Source organism: Onychomys torridus, chromosome 7 (assembly GCF_903995425.1).
Source record: "Onychomys torridus chromosome 7, mOncTor1.1, whole genome shotgun sequence".
In the NCBI taxonomy this organism is placed as follows: domain Eukaryota; kingdom Metazoa; phylum Chordata; class Mammalia; order Rodentia; family Cricetidae; genus Onychomys; species Onychomys torridus.
In genome coordinates, this window is record NC_050449.1 from 50,663,154 (window position 1) to 50,669,772 (window position 6,619).

Below are 6,619 nucleotides of genomic sequence, written 5' to 3' on the forward strand. Positions count from 1 at the left end.
TGTTTTGTATGTGTGTGGGTACACATGTGAGGGGGTGCTTGTGCATGTGAGTGCACACGCATGTAGGTTGATATAGGGAGCCATCCTCAGTAGCTCTACCACCTTATTTATTGCAATTGAGTCTCTAAATGAAACCTAGAGCCTGTCAATATGGCTGGTTTTGCTAGCTAGCTTACTCTGGAGGTCGCCGGTCTCTACCTTCTGAGGCTGGAATTACAGGTGGACTGCCATTCCCCCTTGGCATTTACGTGGATTCTGGGGATCAGAACCCTGATCCTCACACTTGCACAACAAGCTCTTGGGCCACTGAGCTGTCTCCCCAGCCCAGCCTCGAATTTCTGACCCTCCTGGGCCTACATCCTGAATCCTTAGTGCTGAGATTACAGGTGTGTGCCACCTCTTCCTAAGCAAACTCTCTACCAACTGAGCTTCCTCCTTAGCTGGTACACTCATTTCTTAGGCAGTACTTTCTTGCCCCCGCTCCCCGTAGATCTATGGACAAAGAATGGCAGAAGTGTCGTTTACTTTAGAATTTGTTTCTCCTTCCCATGAGATTGGTCACCGCTGCACAGGGCATCTGGAGGGCAGCTATTTGTCTCACCAGTTTTGTTCTGCTGCTTACACAATATCTAGACTAGATGAACAGGGAGAGGGTTATTTTCGCTCATGGCTATAACGCAAGATGGCCTTCTTGTCCTGAGGCAGCACAGGGCATCAGTGAGAGAAAAAGAGAGCGCATAGAAAACGGCTTTTGCAGACCTTTTTGAAGTAATCTAATACTAGCTCTCTTGTAATCACATGGATGAAATGGTATACATGAAGCTCTTGAGGGTCCCACATTTTACTGTGTCATAATGCCGGAGTACATTTCTAGGTGAGCTTTGGAGAGATTAATCATATTCACACTGTAGCCCCATCCTGTGTAAAGACCCACCAGCTGTTTCCTGTCCTGCCGTGCCACAGCTTGCTGAGGTCTTCCTGGGTCTCTGCCCCCCGACACTTCTCTGCTTTCCTCTGTGGAGGGCATGATCTTACATATTTAGCTCTGGCAATTTAGCTTACACCCTTCTCCCTCTGCAAGCCAGGTGCGTCTCCATCTCAGCACCCACTTAGGTGGTTTGCTAGATGAAGGATGCCTGGCAATGCCATCTCTTACTGAGGATCATCTTTCAACTAGCGGCATCCATGCTCAATACCCTATTCCCACCCAAATAGCTCCATAGACACAGAGACACAGGACATATTTGTTATTCCCAGGCTGTTTTTGACTTCCTCTCACATGAGTTTGGTTATTTTCACACTTCATAATTTTTCATGTGTTTAGGTTAATCTCTGACACCTTTTGGCTTGTGACACATGTCCCAGGTTTATCATGAGCTAGTTAATAAGGGAACAGTTAAGGGGAATGAAACACTGATTCCTCTGACGTCCCAAGAGCGCAAACACTGACTCCAGATTGCTTGGGTTTCGATCCATTTTACCTGTCTAGCTGTGTGACCTTGAACAAGTTCAACTGACCTCTCTGAGCTCCACAGTTTTTGTTTTGTTTTGATTTTCCCTCTGTGAACAGCAGCTAGCAACATTTCATGGGGTAGTTGCTGGATTAACACATGCGAGCGCCTGGTACACAAAGAGCACATTAGGAGTACAGGCTGTTTATTATGAGCAAGTTTATATATGGGAGGAAGAAGGAATGTTAGATAAGGTTGTTTAAATATGCTCAGGTCTGGCTAGCTTTACAGGACCGTAAAGCTGTCACATTCATATCAGCTGCATGGGTTAAAACTAGGTCATACCAACCAGGACTGTCTCTCTTAAAAGCCAGGTGTGGGCTGTGAATCAGAAATACCAGCCACAGAAACTGCTGTCTTATTTATTTTGCTGGGGACTGAGATAGCTTTCTTTCCCAGACCTCAGCCTGCATCTCCAGATGGTTATCAGAGAATCAGGGCTTGGGAAACATAAGGTGGCAGAAAGGATGGAGAGCTGGGGAGCTCATCACCACCCTGACAACCAGCTGGTGCTGGCAGGGTTAACTCAGGGTTTTGCTGCCACTGAGAAGCAACCGAAAGGAGCTGGGCAGGGAGCCTTGGGACTGTGCAGATGAAAGGTTCCTCTGTGGACCTGGCCATGAGATCGGTTCAAGGAGCAGCCAGGCTTCCTGGCCATTGGCCACACTGTCTTCAGAATTCTTGGCCTAGACAGAGCTTCTCCCTTTGGCTCCCAGAGCCTTTGCGGCCTTACAGTCCTCTGCCCAGCCTTCCGTTGTCCTGACTGCCCCATGCGGAAGGAAGGCAGGACAGCAGGACAATCTAGCCAGGCTGAACAGGTGGCCAAGAGGGGCTTAGCAGCAACCTGTGGACAGGCAGTCTCTCTCTCCTCCACCCTCCTGCCCAAGCTGCTCAGAACAGGACACAGAACTCTCAGTGAAAAGAGACTTGCTAAAGCTGCTTGGCAAACTCAAGCCTGAAGATACAAGGTCACTTGACATTTAATAGTTCTGGCCAATAGAAACATAATGTGAACTCATGTGTTATTTGAGATTTTCTCGTAGACACTAAGAACTTTAAAAAAAAAAGTTTTTAAAAAGTGAAATTAGTCTGAGTAATATACTTAAACCTAATTTACTCAAAAATTATCACTTCAACATTCACTGAAGTATTACTATTTCAATTGTACAAAATACCAAAATAATTAAGGAGACATTTTGCGTTATTATGGCCCATGCTAAATCACATGGGTAACCACTTAGCAATGTGTAGCAGCTCCTGTAGGTGAGGGAAGCACTGTCTCTCCCCTTCTTGGGTACTTTAAGACTTGCAAATTCAGTAGGCAGAGCAGATTAACAGGAAAATATGCACTTAAGCACATAGCAGCCTTAAGGGGATGGCTCTGTTGTTTTGAGCCAGCAGGTAGCATCTCACTCCATAGCTCAGGCTGACTTCACACTCTGTCACTCTTCCTCCCTCAGATTCTGAGTGCTGGGATGCAGGTGTGTGCCACTGTATCTGACTGAAACGAACTTTGGTTGGCTAAAGTTGGGGGCTTATAATAAGGGGTTGTGTACTTAACTTGGTAAGTAAAGGCGGGGAGGACAACCAATAGGAAAAACAAAAGGAGACCGTAAGAGCAGATGATAAGAAACTTCATGAGGACCTATCTGTGTAGGTATGTGGTCTTTCCACCCTTTTGGGGCCATAAAACTTCTGACAAGTGGAGTGGAAATTTATGATACTCATTTCCTATAAATTGCTTTTATTAAGATAAAGGAAGCACCTAGCATGCCCTCTTTTTTTTATCTATTGAATCTCAAACATCTTCAGCATAACATCATTTATGTGGACTCTGAGGTCCTGAGCGGGCCCCAGAACCTTTCAAGTATTCGGTGGTCACACCTGGATAGTGGCTACCCCATTGGACGATGTCCGTGCAGACCCTGTAAGTTTCCCTGGGGGTTGTGTGTGATACCTTGCTCAGCAGCCTCCCTGTATCCATCACCTCCGCAGCAGCCTCCTCCTGCAGAAGCTGCTGGTATGGATCTGAAAGCTCCCTCCAGGATGTGCAACCCAATACCTCCCCAACTGTTGGCACAAAACCGCTTTGAGGGTGGCGGGCAGGTTTCGTTTAGCTAAAGAGTCAACGCCCAGAGCAAGTGAGGACAGGTGGGTGCTAAACTGCTACAGGCCGAGCTTCCTTCGTAGTGGCTGAGCTCTACAACCCATGGAGCCTTCGAAGGAGTGGAGCGGGTGTGCATCCTAGGTCATGTGGCTTTTGTAAGAACCCTTCTAAACTGCTCCGTGAACAACGCAAACCTGGCCACTGGTCAGAGCCCATCTCAGCCCCTGCCCTGGTTGCTTCCTCTATTCCTTGGCTGGGAGGCCCAGAAGCCTACCACTGTCACCTAGTCTTACACATGGGGAAACTGAGGCACAGTCCCTGCTTGTCCACGGGAGAGCACCCCGTACGCTCCTCCTGTCTTGGGTTTCAACAAAGCCCCGAAAGCCTCAAGAGAAAATTTCGCACTCTGGCATCTTGCCAGCTGCCTGCCGCTCGGACATGGGCTGGCGCGGGTCGCCGGGGACTAGCTTCCAGGGCGGCGGCTCCAGGGAACCGTGATGCAACTCTGCGCTCGGCTTGCAGAAGCCCCCAGGCGCGGTGCGCTGTTGTTTACTCTGAGCGCGGGCAGAGTCGCTGCCACAGTCCACACCCCAGCTGCCACAGCTGCAGGCTAGGTGCTCACAGCTATAAGTCAGCTAGCCCTGTTTCAACCTCTGATGACCCAGCGCAGTGACCGTGTCAAGATGGCCCTGGCAAAGTCCCTGAGCCCCGGCCTTCCGCCGGGTGTTCTACACGGGACACCCAGAACAGTTAAAAGTAAAATTCAAACCGTAAAAACCTGAAGCTTCCATCCCCAGCAGCCAAGACAAAGGCCCTCTGTTCGAATCTCATGGTGGCTTACTGCCCCATGCACCCCAGGTCATACTGGGTCTGTTTACTTGTATGTCTAAGGAGCAAGGTTTCTGCACAGCGGAGCACTGAGACAGTCGTGGATTCTAGACATGGTGGGGAGCCCTTCCTTGGATATCCAGAAATCTCCCTTAGGTGGGTAGTTGAGGCTGAGGGCTAGCATTTCCTATGGGGCCCTTCGATTTTGCTGCTATGGCGTTTGCTGTAGATGGGGAAAAGTTAACATCCCAGAGGGCTAGAAGGCAGAAGTGCCTCGGAGCTAGCTCACTCCAGGCGATCTTCCAACACACACACACACACACACACACACACACACACACACACACACACACACAAATGGTCTGCTGGGCATGCCCAACCGTGGGGGCATGTTGTGAATTCATATCACCCTACTCTCTCTGGACCTTAGTCACCTCATCTACACTCTGCTGGGAACCTAAGCCTGGCAGTGGACACAGGGCATGGCTGCCAGGGCCCACCAGCATTGCTCAAGCTTGGGATCTGTCCAGACCTATTGCTGCCCAGCCACACATTGGCTTCTTCTTGCTTTCTCCTGGGTAGACATTTGTGTTCAGCTGCAGTGGGTGCTGTGAGCGTGAACACACCTCTCTTCTCCTACACTGGCATCTGTTATCCAGGCCTGGACAGGGTGCACTAACATAGGGGACTTACAAGTCTAGTGACAGCTGCAACTGGAACCCACACACCCCTGCTCCCGGTCCCTCCTGGGTCCTGAGAGGACAAGAGCCTGTGGGTTGCAGATGAGGAACTGGGCAGGAGAGGCTGGGCCCCAGCTAGCCAGGGGATGCTATTTGGAGACACGGGCAGGTGGGCTCACAGCAGGTCTAGGGCCAACAAGCAGCAGCCTTTTCCAGGCCAGCCATGGTTGTAGTTGGCTCTTTCTTTGGGCCGTCACCCAGCTCCCAAATAAAGACACGGAGACTTATTATTAGTTATGAATGCCCAGCCTTAACTTAGCTTGTTTCTAGCCAGCTTTTCTAACTTAAATTAACCTTCATCTACATTTTGGCTCAGGGCTTTTTATCTTTTTTTCCCTTCCATGTCTTACTTTCCTGCTTCCTCCCTGGGTGGCTAGCTGGCGGCCTGGGTGACTGGGTGGCTAGCTGGCGGCCTGGGTGACTGGGTGGCTAGCCCCTAGTGTCCTTTTCTCTTCCTCTCTCTCTCTTCTCCTCGAGCGAGCCTAGAGTCCTCATTCTATTTATTCTTTGTCCCTCAACCCCCCCATCCTTTCTCTGCCTAGCTATTGGCTGTTCAGCTCTTTATTACAGCAATCAATCAGGTGCCTTAGGTAGGCAACACAACTTTACATAATTAAACTAACACTCCACAACGCGGGGTCAAGGTGAATTTCCAAGCAGGGGAAACGGAAGAGTCCACTGGTATTGGGAGCAGAGGTGTAGTCAGTCCTGCCTCTCCTCCCTAGCTCTCTGATTTTGAGTATGTTATTCTCTCTGTGAGCTTATTCCCTTTCCCTGTCCTGCCCATGACAAAGAAGGTGATCTGTGATTCGGATTCTTCCTACTTGAGCCCATGAGATGTTCATTTATGTACCAGTGTGACAAAGAGACGGGGATCTGGGGAGACTCCTCAAGGGGGCTTCTCTCTCCCCTGTAGTCCTTGGCCTTGGATCTTATTCCCCCTGGTCCTCCTAGCATGGCTGAGAAGCCCCTCAGCCCAGTAAGTATTTGTGCCTCTGATCTACCTGGTGGGTAGGTACTGCAATGTTCTGTCCTACTGTGCACTCAGCTAGCTTTCTTCAGGCTGTAAAGAGTCTGAAAGAAGACCAAGGTGCCAAAGCTGAGACTTCTGGTTCCTCCCTAGCTCTCCTTCCCTACCTACATGGCTGGAAATTCAAGGCTCTCTGCTGGGTATTGTGCAAGGGACTCAGGATATGTAGTTCTAATGAACCCCTCCTCTTGATAGAGAACTGGGACTCCAGGTCCTAATGTCAACTCAGTGGGTGTGGGTGTGTGGTCTTGGGTGAGCCCCATTGCCTCTCTGAGCTTGCTCACCCCCTGAGATGACGAAATGGTTGGATCAGCGCCTGTGCTTAGGAAACTGTTTTCTTCCTTAGTTTTCCTTTTATTTCTCTCCCACCACCCAATTTACCCAAATAAAAACAGCAAAGGGA